The 20,161-nt window shown below is 40.0% G+C and overlaps 1 protein-coding gene across 1 annotated transcript in view; it reads right to left on the bottom strand.

Moving 5' to 3' along the window:
• LOC107717047 (leucine-rich repeat and fibronectin type-III domain-containing protein 2-like) overlaps nucleotides 1-10,172 on the bottom strand; it is a gene marked incomplete at its 3' end in the record, with an annotated part of 31,230 nt that extends 21,058 nt beyond the window's left edge. Inside the window, exons 1-2 of the mRNA XM_016523690.1 lie at nucleotides 10,076-10,172; nucleotides 2,338-2,425 (exon numbers count right to left, since the gene is read on the bottom strand). The remainder of the gene's footprint in view (nucleotides 1-2,337; nucleotides 2,426-10,075) is intronic.
• Nucleotides 10,173-20,161: the final 9,989 nt, after the last annotated feature.

The raw sequence follows: 20,161 nt of genomic DNA on the forward strand, positions 1-20,161 counted from the left end.
GTAATATTAGAATAGGTACCCCTTAGTTTCAAAATACTTACAGTAGAAATAATTTGTCATTTTACAGATTATTACTCTTTTATTCCCCAAACGTCGCATATTATTCCCTTATACCTACACGGAGGTACTGAATAGGTACACTGTAATTACAAAAAAGTTACATTGTAACTTCAGTTTACTTACGCAGTACGTTGCGGGTTGTAATCTAAAGCGTTACTGAAGAATTATAGAGAATTTGAACAAAAATACAAGCTGCACTCGCATGCATTTAATCTAGGGCTGTTGATTTAACATGTTTATTTCATGTGATTAATTATGGAAATGATAACCAGATATGTCTGTCATCTTACAGTGATGCAGTGTCTGATGATCATGATGCAGGACAACTGACTGTGTGATGGAGTCTATTAGAGTGCAGTAATATGAGCCTGAAATTCAAGATATGACAGCAAAAAATCACCCTCTTATATTTATATCATATGATATAGTTTGGCAATATCACATGAGCAGGAGTGCTGTTTCTCCCAACATCTGCATGACTGCTAATGTGATTATATTGATTATATACAACAGTTCAATAAACAAGATGTACATTTTAGACACAATATTGTCAATATTGCTCAGTTTCACAAATTAAAATATTTCCAAGTCACAGCAGAACTGTTGAGCGTTTCTGATCAACACACAGTGGTGATTTATTACTGGATGAATCCACATTTTTGAATAAATCAAGTGAGTAAATTATTCAGTGACTCATTCATAAAGAGTCACTTGATTCGTTTCTGAATGAATCAGCCATGTGAATGATTCTGTTTAAAGAATGATTCAGTGACTCACTCATTAAGACAGTGACTTGCTGGCGTTTTAGCAGACAAAGTACACAAGTCCATTACTTGAGTGAAAGTACAGAGACTGCTGGTCAAATATTACTCCATTACAAGTAAAAGTTGTAAAGACAGATTTTTACTTAAGTAAAAGTACATAAGTACTTGCTTTTAAAAGTACTTAAGTACCAAAAGTAAATTTCCTTATTTATGTCAATGCACTGTTTTATTGTTGTATGTAATACTTGCAATACCTCTGAAGCAACTTAGAATACATTACACCTACTGAATACACTGACTAGCTTGTAGTATCTTTGGAATAAAGAGCTTTTAGAATGTTAAAAACCTATGGGGGAAAAAAATAAACAAAACAAACAATAATTATTTAACACCCCTACCCACCCCCACAAAAGCAGGATGGTAGTGATCTCACACAGCTCTGGACACATCTATGTGTAGCCATTCATCCACATTTGAACAGAGTGCAAAACAGCAAGACTTATTTTACAGTCTGCAGTGCTGCTTCAGTGTTTTATTAGGAGACGCACAACAGTTCTTCTGTGGCTTTATAGGTAATATTTTCACTTACACAATTTAGCAAAATCAGACAATATTGTGTCTAATATAAACCACAATATTAACTTATTGAATTGTTGTAAACAACTATCACATTTGTAGCTGGTCAGTGTTCAAAAAATGCTGGGAAATCACTTCATGTAGCCCCAAGATTGATTACTGATAAACTGTCTGAAAAAAAGAAAGTCAAGTTTTTAGAAGAAAAAAAATCACCCATTGACTTTCAAAGCTGCTACATAGTAACGACTTTCTACTTTGAGGATCTTGATAGAAATGTAGTGGAGTGAAAAGTACAATATTTGTCTTTCAAATGTAGTGAAGTTAAAGTCATAAGTTTCCAGAAAAAATAATACTCAAGTAAAGTACAGATACTCAAAAAGTGTACTTAAGTACAATACTCAAGTAAATGTACTTAGTTACTGTCCGCCTCTGCGTTTCAGCATCACATCTAGAGCATCATTTCATTAAAAAAATTAAATAAAAAAAATCATTTTATATTTCAGTATTCAAATTTTTTTTTTTTTAGCCATTAATCTCACAGCATTATTTAAGTATTTTGCACATTAGTGATGTATATGTACAGTGACCTTTAACTGCAGGACCTCGACTGAGCACAAGGCAGGACTGGGGTAAAAGATCACCGTGTTTATTATGATTTATTTTCTGCCGTTATTTATGCAGGAGGGTGCAGGTTCAGAGAGGACCATGAGCCGCGGCACACAAACTCAGGTCCAATAAAAGTCTATTTATGAAATATTATGAACAATATGTTGTTTAAATATGCTATTGAAACATTACGTAGTGTTTCAGGAACAACTCTGTGGCTGCTAAGAGTGAATGGGTGACGTTTTCTTTATTTGAATACAATGCATTATCAATCAGAGTGGCCGAGAAGCCTCTGGTGTCTAGTGTGATGAAGCTGCGCTGGTTTTCTCACCTGTGTCTCGCTGCTGCTCTGCCATAGGTTCAGCCCGTCAATCACGTCCCACCATCCTCCCGTCGGCCGCTGGAGGCTGATGACACACCTGAGGAGAGGAGAACGTCACACACGATCAGCTTTCTGTGATGCTGAGAGGACCCCGAGAGACCAGACACACCACATGATCTCAGCCTCAGCAACTCTATGTGATGACAGCAGATTTTCATATGGGTCAGAAGACAGGATTACATGCATTCACTTTAAAGAAACTACTTTTTATATAACTCGTTGATTTGTACATGTGAAGCCTTATTTAACATATTTCTAAGCTGGTACATGTCATAAATCAATTGTTAACAGCACACAAAACCCTGATGCTGCTGAAAGTCAAGAACGAGTGCTGATGTGTTGTCTGAGATAACACATATACCAAAATTGGATAGATACACAGAAGATTAGCATGGTCCCTTGCCAGAGGTGGACAGTAGTGAAGTATTTTTACTTTACTCAAGTAAATTTAAAAAGTATCTGTAGTTTATCGGAGTGTTTTTCTTTGTAAAACATTACTTCACTACATTCCAAAGCATAATGTCATACTTTTTACTGCACTACATGTCATAAATAAATGTTGTTGGTTCCCCTTCAGGAACTTGAGCTGCGTCGAAACGCTTTGGGAATGCCTTCAGCCTGACCACGCTCTGAATCACGTATGTAATCAGTCCAATGGATGGGCGAGACGTCACGGGCGGGGTGACATAGAGACCAGTGAGCTTAAAAGCACGTGCGGTGGATACAGCGGCAGCTTCTGTCATTCAGCAAGCACTCTGTGTGTCTCAGTTATGTTTATTGTTGTCTGTCCAACACTTCTATAAAGCCACGCCAAAGGCTAAAGATAAGAGCAAGGGCAAACAGCATTATAAACTGTGTGTTCCTCCCTGCGCTTATGTGTTGTTTGGGAGCGAAGTACACTGAGTCAGCTCTCAAAGAAGGTAACTGCCCGCATTGCAAGCATTTTTCCACGTGTACACTTCACTCCCGGAAGACTCTCTTCTTAGAAAAAGAAGTAAACACTCTCTTGAGGAAGGAGGCCATTGAGGTGGTCCCTCCTCTCGACAGAGAGTCCGGGTTCTACAGCCGGTACTTCATTGTTCCGAAAAAGGATGGAGGGTTGTGTCCCATTTTAGATCTGCATCAGTTGAACCGCTCATGCGACTGAAGTTCAGGATGCTCACGCTCAAACAAGTCTGTCTCCTGCTCGGATCGAGTCGATCCTCACGGCAGTCGCGAGAGTAAGAGAAGGCCTGTCACTCACTGTCATACAGTTTCAGAGACTGTTGGGTCTGATGGCAGCTGCGTCCAACGTGATACCTTTTGGCCTGCTGTACATGAGACCCCTACAGAGGTGACTCAAGACCAAGGGGTTTCAAATCCGCTTCACATGATCAAGGTCACGCGGTGATGCTTACGTGCCTTATACATGTGGAAGAAACCTTGGTTCTTGTCTCAGGGCCCAGTGCTGGGAGCTCCTTGTCGTCGTGTAATGCTAACGACGGATGCATCCCTCACCGGTTGGGGAGCGGTCATGAGTGGCCGCTCAGCCCGGGGTCTGTGGAGCAGCTGCCATCTCATGTGGCACATCTACTGCCTGGAGATGCTGGCCGTGTTTCAGGCACTGAAACACTTTCTGCCGGACCTAAGAGGCTACATGTGTTAGTGCGCACCGACAACACAGCGGTGGTCTCTTATATCAACCACCAGGGAGGTCTGCATTCGCGCCCCCTTTACAGGCCGGCACACCAGATCCTTGTGTGGGCCCAAGGGAAACTCCTCTCCCTGAGAGCAGTTCATATCCCTGGGCATCTCAGTCAGGGAGCAGACATCCTGTCTCTCTCTCTCTCATCCTGTTTCTCTGTTTCTGCCACGGGATTGACAGCTTCAGTCTGGATCCAGCCCTTACAAAGACCTGAGATGGACAAACACCGGAGAAGAGATGATGCAAACCTCAGATGATGCCAACCCTCAAACAACATAAACTACCAAATTGTGCTACAAGTTTGATTGCAACATATAATCATTGCTGTTAATAGTGTTCATCGTCTATTTGATTACGTCATTAACTGAATTTTACCGTACGTTTCTGCCATATGTACATCAATTTGGCATAGTCACCACTGACAAGCTATTACTAAATATATTGTAGAAACTTAATTTCCTGTAAAGCTGCTTTGCAACGATTTGTATCATGAAAAGTGCTATACAAACAAACTTGAATTGAATTGAATTGAATTGAACCCTGTCGAGGCAGGGGCTGAGGCCCGGTGAAGGGAGGTGGTGGAACAGATCTGGAGAGTGTTTGGCCAGGCTCAGGTGGATCTGTTTGTGACTCAGGAGACCTCACACTTGTCCCCTCTGGTTCTCTCTGACTCATCCAGCTCCTCTCGGACTGGATGCCATAGACTTGGCTGAGGCTTTGTCTGTACGCTTTTCCCCTGCTCGCTCTGCTCCCGGGAGTTCTGGAGAGAGTGCGCAGGGACGGGGTCCGTCTGCTGCTAGTGGCCCCGTTCTGGCCGGGCCGAGTATGGTTCTGGGACCTGGTGTCCCTTCTCGACAGCTCTCCGTGGGAGATTCCCGTCAGGAGGGACCTCCTCTCTCAGGCGAGGGGCACCCTCTTTCACCCCCGCCTGGAGCTCTGGAAACTGTGGCTGCGGCCCCTGAGGGGGCACAACTCATAGCTTCCGGTCTCTCAACTGAGGTTGTTGAGATCATTCTCCAGTCCAGAGCACCCTCAACGAGGAAACTGTATGCCTTGAAGTGGAAGCTTTTCACTTCTTGGTGCGGAGACCACCAGCTCAACCCAGTTAACTGCCCGGTTGGTTCAGTGCTGGAGTTCCTGCTGGCCCATTTCTCCGCAGGGTTGACCCACTCCACCTTGAAAGTTTACTTGGTGGACATTAAAAAAAAAAAAAAAAACGATTGCTGATATTAATCAGACTGATGCTGCTCATCTCTGGTGTCCAATATAATCACTTGTCACTGATGACAGCAAGTGTCACAGAATCAACCTGGAGAAGCACAGCTTTAGCTTTAGCCATACTGGAGGCTGGGTTTCTGCTGGGCCGAGTTTGGTTTTTCATGCTTTTAGTGGACAGGACAGCCGAGAATGACAGGAAAGCATGGGGTTAGGAACAGGACTGGCACAGGACCCTGAGTTGGGACCTTGGTGCAGTTGCATTATATGTCAGTGCACTAACTACTAGACTGTCAGCATCAACACATCGAATCTCAACTCAGTCCATTACTGTGAAGAGTTTTGAGCTCTGTGTGCACCAGAAGTGCTCTTAACAGTACTGAATGTGCACTTGTTGTGATGTATTTTTAAAAAACTGTACTTGCAGATAATACAATATTAATGAAATAAAAAAAAGTTCACTTTCATGACTACATTTCTTAACGTACACACTTCTAAAAAATGCACTTTGTAATGTCAATTTAAGTTTTATTTTAAAGTACATTTTAAATAATTGTTTTAACTGTATTTTCTCCTGCTTTAAAGTACACTTATTTTGATGTGTTGACCAACATAATAAAGCACAAGTAAAGAAGCACTTGATTATCATTTTAACTGTAGTATGTCTAATATTACAATGAATAGATTTTAAGTTACAATTTCATCATTACAAATGTGTGTTTGACATACAAGTTTCAACAGAAATGACATTAATGTACATTTGACCACAAATGCTTGACAGTATTTGCCAGAACACTTTTATCATATTTCAAAGACAATAAGACAGTAATTATGAAATATTACTTATAAAGAATGTCCTACTTAAGTTACAGCACTCTTGTTGTGAATGAAATGCATTTATTATAAATGTAAACTATCAGAAGAAAAGAGAAGTTTTCCACGGTGGAACGTAAATGAGGGGCTTACATGAGCAGCTACAGACCCGCTGTTTCCCATCAGATGCACACTTTCTGAATGACAGAAATCTGTAAAGTTAAAGCAGGACAGAGCAGGAGAAATCAAGGAGAGAAGAGTGCGTCAGAATCAGCCCTGTGACACCGTGGCGTGTGTTATGAGGGGGATGCTCTGTGATTAATGCCGAGCACAGAGGGTTCATTGATCTAGAATGAATCTAATTTCAGGGACTTCCATGTGTAAACAGGATTTAGTGGCACTAGCTGCATCCAGGTGGGAGAACACAAGCACTCCTGCTGCGAGTGAATGCATGTTTACTGGGCTCAGAGCCTTCAGCTCCAGCTCCCATCACAACAAGCTTTGTATCTTCTCACTCCAACAGTTAATGTCAATATTTATTTATGGTGGCAAAAATCAGTTGATAAAACTGTATTCATATCATTGAATAAATAGACAATTCATCTAAAGTAGACATGTAATAAATTATTTATATTGTTACTGCTGTATGTTAGACTAATGAAGTTCATCTGTTGTGTGACTGTTGAATTCCTCCTTCCAATTCCAATAAATTGCAGACACGTCACAACACAAAATAACCAGCTAAATCAACTGCTGAGGTTTTCTGACACACAAGGCTTGCAGACACAGGTGAACTGAACTTGGCAGTGTTAGAGGTCCCTACTGTCATGATATGTAAATAATTCATCTTGATTGTGATGCAGTTCATGGTGGGTAAACCCAATCGTGATTGTGGAAAAGACTAATGGAAAATTAAGAATCTGTTTAGATCCACGTAATCTTAACACAGCAGTAATGAGGGAACATTACCAGCTACCAACAGTTGAGGAAATAACAAGCAGACTGTCGAAAGCCAAATACTTTACAGTGCTGGACGCAAGTTCAGGATTTTGGCAAGTCAAATTAGATGAAGCCAGCTCTCGCCTCTGTACGTTCAACACTCCTTTCGGCCGTTACAGATTCCTCCGTCTTGCTTTTGGAATTAATTCGGCACCAGAAGTGGGGGATGTCATGATATGTAAATAATTCATCTTGATTGTGATGCAGTTCATATGGAAGCCACGGGTTGGCGTAGTTCAATAAAAGTCGACAAGTTGTTGGCAGTAAACCTAGAAGAGGTCTGTCGTGTATGCTCGATATAAAACGCATCAAAACACCTACAGCAGATGATGTGCGCTGTGGCACGAGGAACCGCCATCAGTAACATCACTTACAGTGACAAATGTGTTTGTGTGCCAACAGACACCGTTGTGAAACACCAGAGGAGAACTTCACTGAGAGAAGGGCACGACCCAAGCTACCTTCAGCTTCAAGGGGACTTACATTGGTGGAGTTTCATTTGAGCCGATTACCCCGTCAGGAGCCCACAGAGCGGTCCATAACTGACATCTAACACACACATTTCCATTTCACAGGACAGTGTGTCATAACGGCGAGCGGCAGATGAGTCAAACAGACTGTGAACCTCTTCTTCAGGAGAGCGAACATGCATCTCTGCTGTGTTGTGTTCTTTATTCATTTAGAATCTGTAATCATAATCATTTATGGCGCTACTATTGCATTTAATCATATAATAATAATATTCATTTCATTATTCATTTCATTCACTTGCAGTGGTTGGTGAGACCTGATTCAATTCATGATTCATATGTTTCTGGTTGAATTAAAATTTTCAAACATTTTTTTTTTGCAGATTCAGAATGATTCACATTAAATATTATTGACATTTTTATTAGATTTGAATTAAATCAATTTAAAGAGACACTACATCCAAAAATGAAAATTATCTCACCATTTCTTTCGTAAAAGTTGACACTTCCCAGAAAAACGGTCACTTGCACATGACAGCTGCTGACACGCTACTGAAAATTATATTTAGCAGCAACATACTTTTAGTAAGTGACTCCCCAGCATTGCTAATATAATACATTGTTGATTAGGGGCCAAGAACTGAAGGTGCATAGCCAGACATTATCAGAGGTGTTTTCAGTCTATGGCTGCCAATAGAACTGTACATAGCAAAGTTTTGTAAATTGACTGTAAATTATTCAATGTAAATTGAATAATTTTTAACATTTCTTACAGACATCAGCGTTATTAAGAGACTAAACCGTTCTTGTCAGTCTGTCAAATTAAACCATTCTTGGACATCTGTCAAATTAAATTTTGTTGCAAGATGTTTTATATTATAAATGCATTCATGTATCATTACAAAACTGGATTTGTGTCTTCGGCAGCAAACCCTGAAGATAACTATGAAGTTTTGGCAGCTTCACCTAGTGTTCAAAATATATAATAAACTACACAAATAAGCTTTTTTTGTGACTTGTGTTCTACAGAATCCAAAGATACGTCCTCCATTTTGAGACATTCCAAAAAAACCACCTAGACAGTTTCACACAAATCATCATCAGACCATTTTAGTAAAAAGTAAATAAGATGTGTTGATATCTGAAATTCGATATGTCAGTTCATGACCTCCGATGGCTGTGGGACATTCGAGGACGGCTCGCACACTTAAATGCCTGCTGGCCGTTGCAAAAAGTTGCATCTGAAATAAAAGGAAATCTGTAGTGATTTGCCTCGGCACAAGCAGATTAGAGAGCATTAAAGGAACGTTTCACTCAAAAAACAAAATCTGCCATTATTTACTCTTGTACTGCTTTGCAGGTCATCTGAGGACATATGATTCCCTGTATGAAAAACAGACTGAAACGAGTTATTGTTCACTGATGAACTTCATGTGTGAAGGAAAATCTGTTCCTCTAACCTACACTCTTAAAAATAAAGGTGCTTCACGATGCCATAGAAGAATCTTTTTTGTCTAAATGGTTCCATCCCAGCTAACAGAATTTAGTTACAAGAACGTTCTCCAAATATTCAGTGTTGGTTCTGGGAACATAAAAAATGTCCAGTTTTCTTGATGTTAGAGAAACGTTTTTAAAAGGTATGATGTTCCTCAAACGTTCTTTCAACTTAATTTTGATTTAAAATTCAACATTCTAGGAACGTTGATTTGTAACATCCCAAGAACATAAAAATGTCCAGTTTCCTTAATGTTAGTAGAATGTTCATTAAAGGTTAGTAAGATGTTCCTGAAGCATTCTTTCAATCATTCAAACACCTGCTGTGAACAAGCACTGAAAGAAAGAGAAATAAGAACACAAACTACAACTTTCTTCAGCCACGGCCTTAGATGAACTGAAGATACAAAACATTAAATCTCTAAAGGTCTGATTAAACAACTCACTGTCCTGCTCAGCCTGTCTGACAGAGAGCAGAGGTGTGAATATGCTAAAATGATTGATGACAACATCATTTAAAGGGCACCTATTATTCCCCTTTTTACAAGATGTAATATACGTCTCAAGCGTCACCAGAAAGTGTCTGTGAAGTTTCAGCTCAAAATACCCCACAGATCATTGATGTCATTTTGAAAATGCCTATTTTGAGTGGAAGCAGAAGCAGGCTGTGTCGTGTATGTCTCTTTAAATGCAAATGAGCTGCCTCACCTCGCCCACTTTTCTGGCATGGGAGTACTAAACTAAGTTCTCTTTCATGTCTTATTGCAATTGAACTGTCAAATACACACACGTTTGTTAAAAACACATAAGTTACAAAAACACAGTCAGTTCTGTCTGTGAAGTTAAGCAGCTGGGAAAGAAATCACATGTTTATATTAGATCTGTGTATTAAATGATAGCAGCGAAATATACAGTACTGCTGTCTATACGACCCAAACAATAAAGTAAAAGCAGAAAATCACTGCTCTGGACTGAATAACTTCTATAGATTTAAATAGAATACATTTCTTACTTGAATGCTGTTTTTAAATGCTGTAGAGTGTGAAGATAGACATGGCGAACTGTGTGTGGATCACTCAGGGCGGGGTCTCTGCTGATACGGCAGTGTCCGTCAACGGTCGTGGGCGGGGCCTGTGCAAAGTGATGTCACATTTTACAGATTCAGCGAACGGCTTGCTCTGAGACGCTGCTTATGATTAATGGGGACAAAAAAAGGAGCGTGTAGATTTACATCATTATAGGGTGGTTGTGTTCAAACACTGCCAACACACATTTATGTTCAAACACCATGTAAAAGTGAATTTTGCATAATAGGTGTCCTTTAAATGACACAGCACAAGCAGCTCATTCAGGGGCTGGTTCTGCTGGACTGTGAGTGGGTCAGGAATAAGATCCAGGCTGTTTTTGTTGAAATACAGCATGTGAAAGTGCCTTACTGAATTAGCCCAAAATTTCAGATACTTCCCATAACACCGGGCATATTGTTACAGCATGAGTGGAATGGCATCTACACTTCTGTTAGTCCACTGGTCTCATCCTTACCCCGAGGTTACCGTAGTCAGCCAGATCTGGTCCGTATCCAGACTATATGATGGACCTGCACCTAGTGACAACCACAATGTACCTGTTTACATCTGGTGAAGACCTCCACAAGTCCTCAGCACAGATCCCTATGGCCAGCTATCAACAAGTCATGCCAGGACCAGCTGGAACCCAAATCCAGTTTTATCCAGAAAGACGTTCATCATTCTTAAAAGGCCACTGATAACCCCGTCGTCTACTACTGGCTAAACGGCAGCTCTGCTTTCATATTTCAGCCTGCTGGACAGACTACAACTCTTCCTTTCCCTCCTAATGCTGGTGTGACACACTTCCATCAATATCACCCCTCAGACCAGAGGAGAACTGGCCCCCGGACCGAGCCTGGTTTTCCTCCATTTCTGTCACCTGGCGGAGTTTGGCTCCCTTGACACTCTTGTCTCTGGTTTGCTTAGTTTGGGTCTGAAAGACACTTAACTTTCAGTAATTCATGAATACGACTGCACCATCATCAGATGAGAACAAACCTGAATTAAGCTAGATGACAGCACTATCGTTTTCTTAGGGCCCTATGATTTCTGTGAGGCGGAAAACGCGGACGGAATCGAGGAATCTATTCATAAAAACAGAATTCCAACCTGATCTCACAGAATTCACTGTATAACACGGAATGTCATGGAATTTGCAAAATTTTGGATGAATAAATCAAAAGTAGTTCAATATACTTAAATCAAAACGTGATATGGACTAGTGTCTGTGAATATTAAGCCACAAAAATACTATTTGAATATGAATCCTGCATGTTGTGCGTGTCTCTGTGTGAATGAATGGCGCAGACACGCAGTTTTGTTTACTTCACACATACTGAAGCGCATGTGATGCTCACGGTGTTTTCAGCCTCTGCCACCTCAGTATATGATATATATATATATATATATAATCTCTAGAACTGCTCTGAGAGTCACTTCAGGAGCATTTTACTGTTACCTTTGAGAAAACCCATTGTCATATCATATAACAGAAACTTAAAGGTCTTCACAGCAACTTGTCAAAATAAGAGTTTGGTTTAAATTGAAGAAACTTTGACAGAACTATATTACTTAATGCAATGATAGTACTACTACTAATGATAACATTATTATTAAAACATTATTCTTTGAGAAATATTTACCAGAAAAAAATATATTTACCAGAATTTATTCACCAGAAAATGTAAATAAGCAACACAGTATTTCTGAAAAAAAAGTTAATATTTTTTTTATATAAAGTCAATTAATTAGAGATGCTTTTGATTATTAAAATTTAATGAAACCATTAAAATGGAATCCAGAAAATGAATGGAAAATCCAGAATTTGGTCAAATAAAACTGAATTTGAAAATATATTTCATAGGGCCTTAAAAATGTCATTTTTGTTTAAAATGCTAATACATCGCTTATAAATTTAGTATGTTTCACGATTTCAATTAATTAGACATGCTTTTTGATTATTATTATTATTTTTATTTAACTATTAAAACAGAATCTTGAAAAATTTAAACGGAAAAACGGGATCCAGAGAAATTAAAACGGAAAAAACAGAATTTGGAAAAAAAATTAAACGGAATTTAGAAAAACAAAACAAAACAGAAATTCACAAATCGTCCTCATCCTGATCTCTCTGTTATCACAGACCGAGAAACGATGCGGAGTATAATATGATGTTTACTGCTGCTCGATGTTCCTTTGTGCTTTCATATTTTTTTGGGATCAGGCAGCAATAATAGAATCTCATGTGAGCTTACGATCCAATATTGCTGTTATCTTGAGGAGCAGCGGCCGGGCGGGAAACACATCTCTCAGTCCTCGCAGTCTTTGAAGACTGCATGCTCGTGTTGACTAATAAGAAGGTCCATTGCTATCAGCGTGAGGCTGAGAAACTGGACAGTCAGCTGTGGACGTGCGTCTGTGACGCTGAATGCTTTTTGTCCCACAGGAGAGATACTCGGACGCATCGATTCCAGCCAGACAAACCACAGACTCTGATGACCCTCGGGCCCTCAGAGAGGCTCGCTCTTTCTTACAGGCTCCGGAAATACCATGAGGGAAATAACCTCACCCTAACCCTAACCTGAAGTATCAAACACTGCATATGACCATAACCGACACTGAAACGCATGCACTTCTGCACACTCTACATACACTCATATAGATCATACAGAATACTGGTGTGAGCAGATGAAATGATATAGACAGAATGATTTTAAACTCAGTTTTCCATTTCATGCATACATTTAGATTAAACACTCTCATTATCAGAAGTAAAACTCCACATAAGTGTAGCAACCGTAGTATAAGTGACAAATAATTGACGACAGGCTGTTGAATTATTGAAAAATAATGGTGTATGAAGTATCTGGTGGAGGATGTGCTGCTTTTGAACGCTTTTTCTGCGGCGTGCTACATTTGAGTGCTTTAACAAGAGCAAAGATTGCTTGGCACATGATATTCCCGCTCTAAATAGCAGAACTCCTGTTCTGAGAAAATATTTTTGCATGAGTAATAATCACACTCAACTCTGAATAAGTGCTACTCTGCACATTTTGCACATCTCTCTTATTTTAACAGAGGTGGTCCCCTCATTAGGAGAGAGCTCTGTCACACTCACTTCACGTCATGAATGTGCGGAGCGGTGGTTTACTGGGACTGGAGCTGAGAATCACAGGGCTGGACGGCTTTGAAACATAGACACAGACAGACAGTAGCATAACATTATTAATCAATCATGAAAAATACCACTGCATTTGAAGGATAAAATGGACTTTTATTAAAATCCACATTTAGATTGGTAAAATGGCATTGGTTCTTGTGTATGCTGTAACTGAGCATGACGACATTCAAATGTGTGCTCTGTGGAAAGCTGACATGCTCAAAAGTATTACCATGTTTTTAGAGTTTTCAGAATTTGAAAAGGAAAACATTCTGTAATGCTTGCACATTATTTCAAAAGACAAACAGCAGTGTGATTGATCGATTAGAAAAGATCTATGACATGTTACAATCAAATTGTTGTTACAATGTTACAAAATGTTACAATCATTTAAGATGAATTGCTTGATGTTTTCCCCAATTGTAAGACGTTTTGGATAAAAGCGTCTGCTAAATGACTATTTAAAAAAAATAAAAAAATAAGAACAGTAACTAATCTTAATGAATAATTCCTTACATTTAGAAGAAAAATAAATGAGTGTAACATATTTCTATGTTCAGAGGAGTGAGCGTGTGTGTCCCTGCAGAACATTCACCTTTGACCCGTTCACACTTGGATTGTTTATCATCTAAAATGTTGTAATTAAAGTTGTCTTGGTGCAATACAACTGTGCACAAACAATCTATATATCTATATTTCGGGCTAACAATACAGAAGACATGCAATATCTGTAGATGTCTTCAGAGGAGCTGCAGTTTGGATGTAATTGTATTTCCCCTGAATGAAAGCTACGGACAGGACGAGGCGACAGAAACACTCGTTCAGATGCCCGGTCATTGATTCTGATGTGTGAAGCTGGTGTCTCATAACACAATGATTACACTAGAATATTTCATCTGTTCCTCCTGGATCAATGTGTTTGAGTAAACTCAACCCCGATCTGCCTCCATTCCAGTGCTCAACACTCGCCTTTCACGATCCAATCAACCGCTGAAGGATAAAACCAAGCTTTCTGGATGAACTCGGCCAGAGGAGAGACTCCTGTAACATCATCCACAGCAGGGACGCTTCCTCCGGGGGTTTAGTCCTCAGTGAGAAAGTGTAGCAAGAAACCATTGCCTAAGCGGTGCCTCTTTGTAAATCACCACATCCGTATTACAGGAAGTTAAAAGTAGCCTACCAGTACTTACATTTGTAGTCAATGCAAACATTTTATAAATGATATAATGATGCCAGTCTTTCTGCAGTACAGTTCAAATTAGTACATGTGTAGCCTACTGTTTGAATAACAGAAAATATATATAATAAAATGTTTAAAATGACTCAACTTCTGTTTTCTTTTGAGCTTATTGTGAAAGTATAGAAATGATTAAAGTCAGTTAATTCATTAGCATAGTCAGATATTTTCTTTCTGCTGCCTTCTCAAACTTCTGCTGCAGCAGCAGTGTTTATTCCTGCCTTGTAAATGCATTTAAATTCATTATATTTTTAATAATGACATCTCTTAAGCAAGGCGCACACTGTGCGATTTATTATTGTCCTTTATGATTGTTGCTTGTTAGACTGTATGAACATGATCCTCATGTCACACTGAAGGATCTCAGCTGTCATTAATGTCAGATTGACCGTCAAGACCCATAAAAACAGACCTGCGCAGTGCGAGAAACATCAACCCATGACGTCTTCGGTGAAGGTGAGCTGCATCACTCGCAGGAATGAAATGGTGGCTAACGGTGTGTGTCCACTGGCGCTTTTCAGTTTATTCCTATGTTTTTGGAAATTTTTGAATTAATTTCTAGAAGTTAAGCTTCATGCGTGAACGTGAACCTCAGCTTCTATAAATGAATTAAAAACGCTCACTTTGCTCTGCTTCAGTGGACAAGCACTGTAACAACGACATCTCCAGCATTCATTTTGATCATGTCTTGTCTTGAAATGAAGACAGTTAGATGTTCGTCGTAGGAGAACTCACACTACAAGACTGTGCACCAAATCTTCTGACACTGCCAGAATTTCGTCTGAGGTCAAATTTGATCATAACGGTCAATAATCGGCTGTCGGTGAACATGTCAAACTAATGATCAAAGACTACAGATTTTAGCCTAGGATCAGAGGAATCTTTTAGGATTTCCAAAATTTGTCTCAGACAGCCAAAATCGTACAGTGTGCACCCAGCTTTAATCTTCAGTAGAGATGTGAATTGCGTCGATGAACCTTATCTAAGCCAGTTTTTTTTTTTTCCAACTCTAAACCTACTCTGAAACTCAGAGTTTGTTCAGCTAGCTTCATGCAACAGGCCACAGGTGTGTCCACACACAAAAACAGTCTATCACATCGTGTGAGTACCACTCTCTTTCATGGCATCTTGCGCTTGAATGGCTTGAAATCACTTGCATATTTAACATGACAAACCTTAGACACATGAAAATGCTAAACTCTCTTGAGGAAGCGGCACTGACCCGATTGTTCAGACAAGTGATTATAGTTTTAGGGGAACTGAGATGGCAGACTTAAAAAGGGTCCAGAACCACAAAGCATCTACAGTAATAGCACTGATAAAACGACCGTTTAGATACTTTACAGTGCTTAGTGACACTGATAGATTCAAGTGCTTTGAGGAAAACACAAGTGTCTTGTATCTGTTAAGCCCTCTGACTGTGCAAGCTTTTCCCTTTAAACAAAACGTTTGTATGGACAAAATGTGGTAATTGACTCAGACATTGTCCACAAAACAACCCAGAATATTCCTCAAGTGCACATGGGATTTAAACAGGAGAGGGAGAATGAATGTGTGAAGACGTGATAATTTTTTTCTCACCACCCACCACCAAACGCATCCTGGTTTTCTCACATGAATCGGAGAATTTGAGTGGGTCACCTCATTACACGCATATGATCTGCAGCATTATGAAGGACCTCTCCTTTGACGTCGACACGTTTGCCATTTGTCCACGGTTCTCCTTCACCGTTCCATTCCCTCCCACAAGAAAATGTTATGAACTGCTGGAGCGCAGCTCTCTGTAGATGCACAGCTTCGCTCATTACTGCTGAAGGCCTTCAGCCTGGAGAAGGTGAGCCCTTTCAAGCAGTTATGTCTGCCCTGATGGTTTAATTCTGTGCACTGGAGCCATCTGTAGACGTTTCTAACCAAAACTGTCAGAGAACGAGGAGGTCCCGCGGGCCTCGCACATGGGGCATGGTTCTGTTATAGATTTGCCCTTATTATTTTTCACAGAGACTGTGAAGCACAAATAATGGTCCCAGATCCCACCACCCACGACTTCAACATGGATGCCGCATGCTAACCAGCCAGACCTTGAGCCCGCGGCATCCATGTTGGAGTCGTGGGTGGTGGGATCTGGGACCACCGCTACTGCAGGGCCAGACAGGGGCCGCTTGTGCTCTTACGGGGCACACATTTACCATAACCAATTAACCTGATTATTTGGAAGTATCTTTTCTAGGTCAAATTAATTTATTTGTTTGACAAGTAATCTTGATGACAGCACACAGCTAGGTAGAAGTTCCTGTTCAAAAGTTTAGATACGCTTGACTCTTGTCGTAACATTATAAAAAACAACAACAACAACTATATACACACACACACACACAAACACACGCACTGCATTATGATGGCTGCATTATAATGTTTTCCTAATTCAAAATATGAACAAAAGTTGTGCATGTGGATGTATTCAGAGAAATTAGCAATTGAAAATCTAACATTTTAACTGGCTCAATTTAATGAAATTAGTTGACAAAAGATTTTCAATTTTGCTGAATGGATTCAATCTGATCTACCACTGCTGCTTAAGTTACAGAACACAACTTGTATAAAGAGAGCTGATTTTATGTATTATCAGTTGCGTTGCAACTATTACAGTCTGTGTTTTAAAACTAAACGCAGACAGAATCATCACGAATGGCCATCGGTACTCACACACAGCACTAGTCTTGTGGTTTTGCTTCTCTGCATTGGTATTTGAGTAATTCCTCAGGGCCTATATGAGGAGTTTAAAAGATTATGGCACAATTAATGAAACTTGTCATCACTACTGCCACATGACAAACTGCACTTTGCATCCAGCTTTAGAAAATAGTTTGTTGCAATATGATATCAGAGGGGGGCCAAGCTTGTTGACACAGGGCCACTGGCCCCTCGGCCCCTCCCCTCACCTCCCATGACGGCCAATCAGAAGAGCAGTGCTGCAAGGCTCAAAAACATGGCCCATGAGCCGAGCAACTACCATTGAGATGAAAGGGAAATCTAATGGATGGAGAACTCCAGGCATTATAGGCATGTTTGACGTAAAGCATTCCCTTTTAATTCTTCAAAAAGCTTCCGTTGGCACAGACAAAAGAAAGTACACACACTCAGCTATTTCATATGCTGAGATGCCAAGGTAAGTAAACAGCACAAGCTTTGATTCATCAGCTCCGACTCCTGTCGGAGCTTCAAAAGATCTCCATATGCAGCGGCAGATGGCTGGATACTTTTGTCAGCAGAGATATGCAAAGGCGTGTGTGCGCAGCAGGTTCTTGGCCAGCTCACAGCTGCCATACGGCCCGTGGGCAGGTGTAGAGCGCCGCTAAGCCGCTCACGCACTGAAGAAGCTGGGATCAGAACAGCTCCTCTCTACAGACCCGCGCCACTGCCTCCATCATGACGGTCACGCTCATGTACAAGCATCCACAGCAAACCACAAGTGTGCTCCTTTAACTCGTGTAAGAATGAGAAAATAAAGAATAGTGATATTAGAAAGAGATGATAAGCCAGGAAAGAGAACTGAATTCAGTCCTCGCATGCTGATGGCAGGTTATGTCTTTAGTGAACTCAAGCAGTTGGAAAAGGAATCTGATGTGAGTGAGTATATTAGACCAGTGCATTAGGTCTTAAAGTGACAGCAGCCTAATATACTTGCTGCTGTCTGTGCTGTTCTTAATGCAGCGGTTTATTTCCGGTCCTTGCACCTACTGCTCCACACATTTTTTTAATGTCTCTTCTATCTAACAAGCCTGATTCAGATCATCAACTCATTAAGAGAGAGAGAGAGAGAGAGATCAATGAACTGAGCTGCGTTCAGATCGACAGGGTCCCTACGCAGTGTTCAATGTTTTGCGAAGCAATAGGGAGCAGAAGAACAAAAACAAAATAGGCAGAGCAAACAGTGAGAAAGAGAATCACTCACTGCTCTTAACTAAATAATATTTGTAACTAATAAGAATCAGTTTATATTTAATTCATTCAGTGAAGAAGACTACTGCATGCAGTGTTTTATTTTACATTTGATTACTTTATTCATTTTATATACAGTAGTATTTCTTTATTCTGATAGAAAGACCTACCTGAAAAACTCAAAGCACTGTTTATTTCATTAATATCTTTCATCTATTGTATTTATTTGTCATATTGCTTGTCTTTTTCTTCTTTGCTCTCATATTATTGTTTTATCTTCAATAATTCCTTGAGACTGATACACTGGGATGAAAATATGACAGAGTGTTGCGTTTGCTGTGAAGAAACATGAGATGAGCAAAGATCACTGCAGAACTCCACCTCTGATATTTCTTAGTTTAGTTTAGTTTTTATTATACAATTATTATTGAAGGCTGATGGCATGTACACTAATCAGAGGTGAACGTTGACCTTCACAAGACAAAGAGGCCAGTGGGGTTTAGACCCGTCTCGGCTCATCTTCAGTGCACTGATCAAATGAAAACAAGCTGGCTTCCCATTCAGCCTCACCATTCACAGGTGGAGTTTTCCCCGCCTTCTGCAGCCGCTCTTTCCCAGACAGAGACACAGCCAGAACCCATTTGGCAGCCATTTCTGCTCCAGGCCAAAGGGACGACCCCAAATCAGCCAACAAGGACCAGATCACAACCATAGAAGAGCCTGGAAACAGTCACAGGTGGTACTTATGAAGCATGCGGACTGATCTCTCTCTCTCTCAAGAGTCTTACGGTGCTCAACATTAGATCTTACAGGCCAAAACTTGTCACTTGACTTAAAACATTTTAACATTAGGCTTCAGTACATTACAGTGCAATGGGACGAGAGATGTAAAAAGTAAACCAGAACTTCCATAAGATCACTACTGATCGTAATATAGTGACCTAAAATAAAAACCAAGTGGAAAAGTCCATCAGTCCATCTCCCCTTTACTGCTAATCATTTGTCAAATGTTGCCATTTGGGTCCTTCAATCGATCACAGAGTGTTAACTGTCGAGAACCCCCACAGCTAAGAGGCCTGATCAGTATCATAGACTTGTTCACTACACTACAATATAGTGTGCTATGTGCTTTTCACCATATAGATAAGAGAGTTAAAGTGTTAACAACTACTGATTTCAGCCGCAGAATCAGTGTCCTTTATAGTGCAGAGGGCAGGACGCTTCAGATTCTAGACAGCATTTGATTGGACAGAAAATCTGATGAGAAGCTTAAGTGCAGAATGATGTCATCAAAACTGCTGATGCACATGTGTCAAATTGTACATCAGAATGAGAATCAGAATGAGCTTTATTGCCAAGTATGTTTACACATACAAGGAATTTGTTTTCGTGACAGAAGCTTCCACAGTGTAACAGAATGACAGCGACAGAACAAAAACACAGATAATAAAAAATAACAATAGAACAAGTAAATAGGGAATAAAAATAAACAGATTGACAATTGTATGTACAGGTATATTACAATAGACAGTTTTGTATGTGCAGGTATATTATGTGCAAATTTGAAATGTAAACTAAGTATGTGTGTTTGATAAATAAGTATATAAGTGTATAAATAGTGTTGTGTGTTCCACGATTATTGTCAAGTGTTCATGAGATGGATGGCCTGAGGGAAGAAACTGTTCCTGTGTCTGG

Source organism: Sinocyclocheilus rhinocerous, unplaced genomic scaffold (genome assembly GCF_001515625.1).
Source record: "Sinocyclocheilus rhinocerous isolate Xijiao unplaced genomic scaffold, SAMN03320098_v1.1 scaffold210, whole genome shotgun sequence".
Lineage (NCBI taxonomy): Eukaryota > Metazoa > Chordata > Actinopteri > Cypriniformes > Cyprinidae > Sinocyclocheilus > Sinocyclocheilus rhinocerous.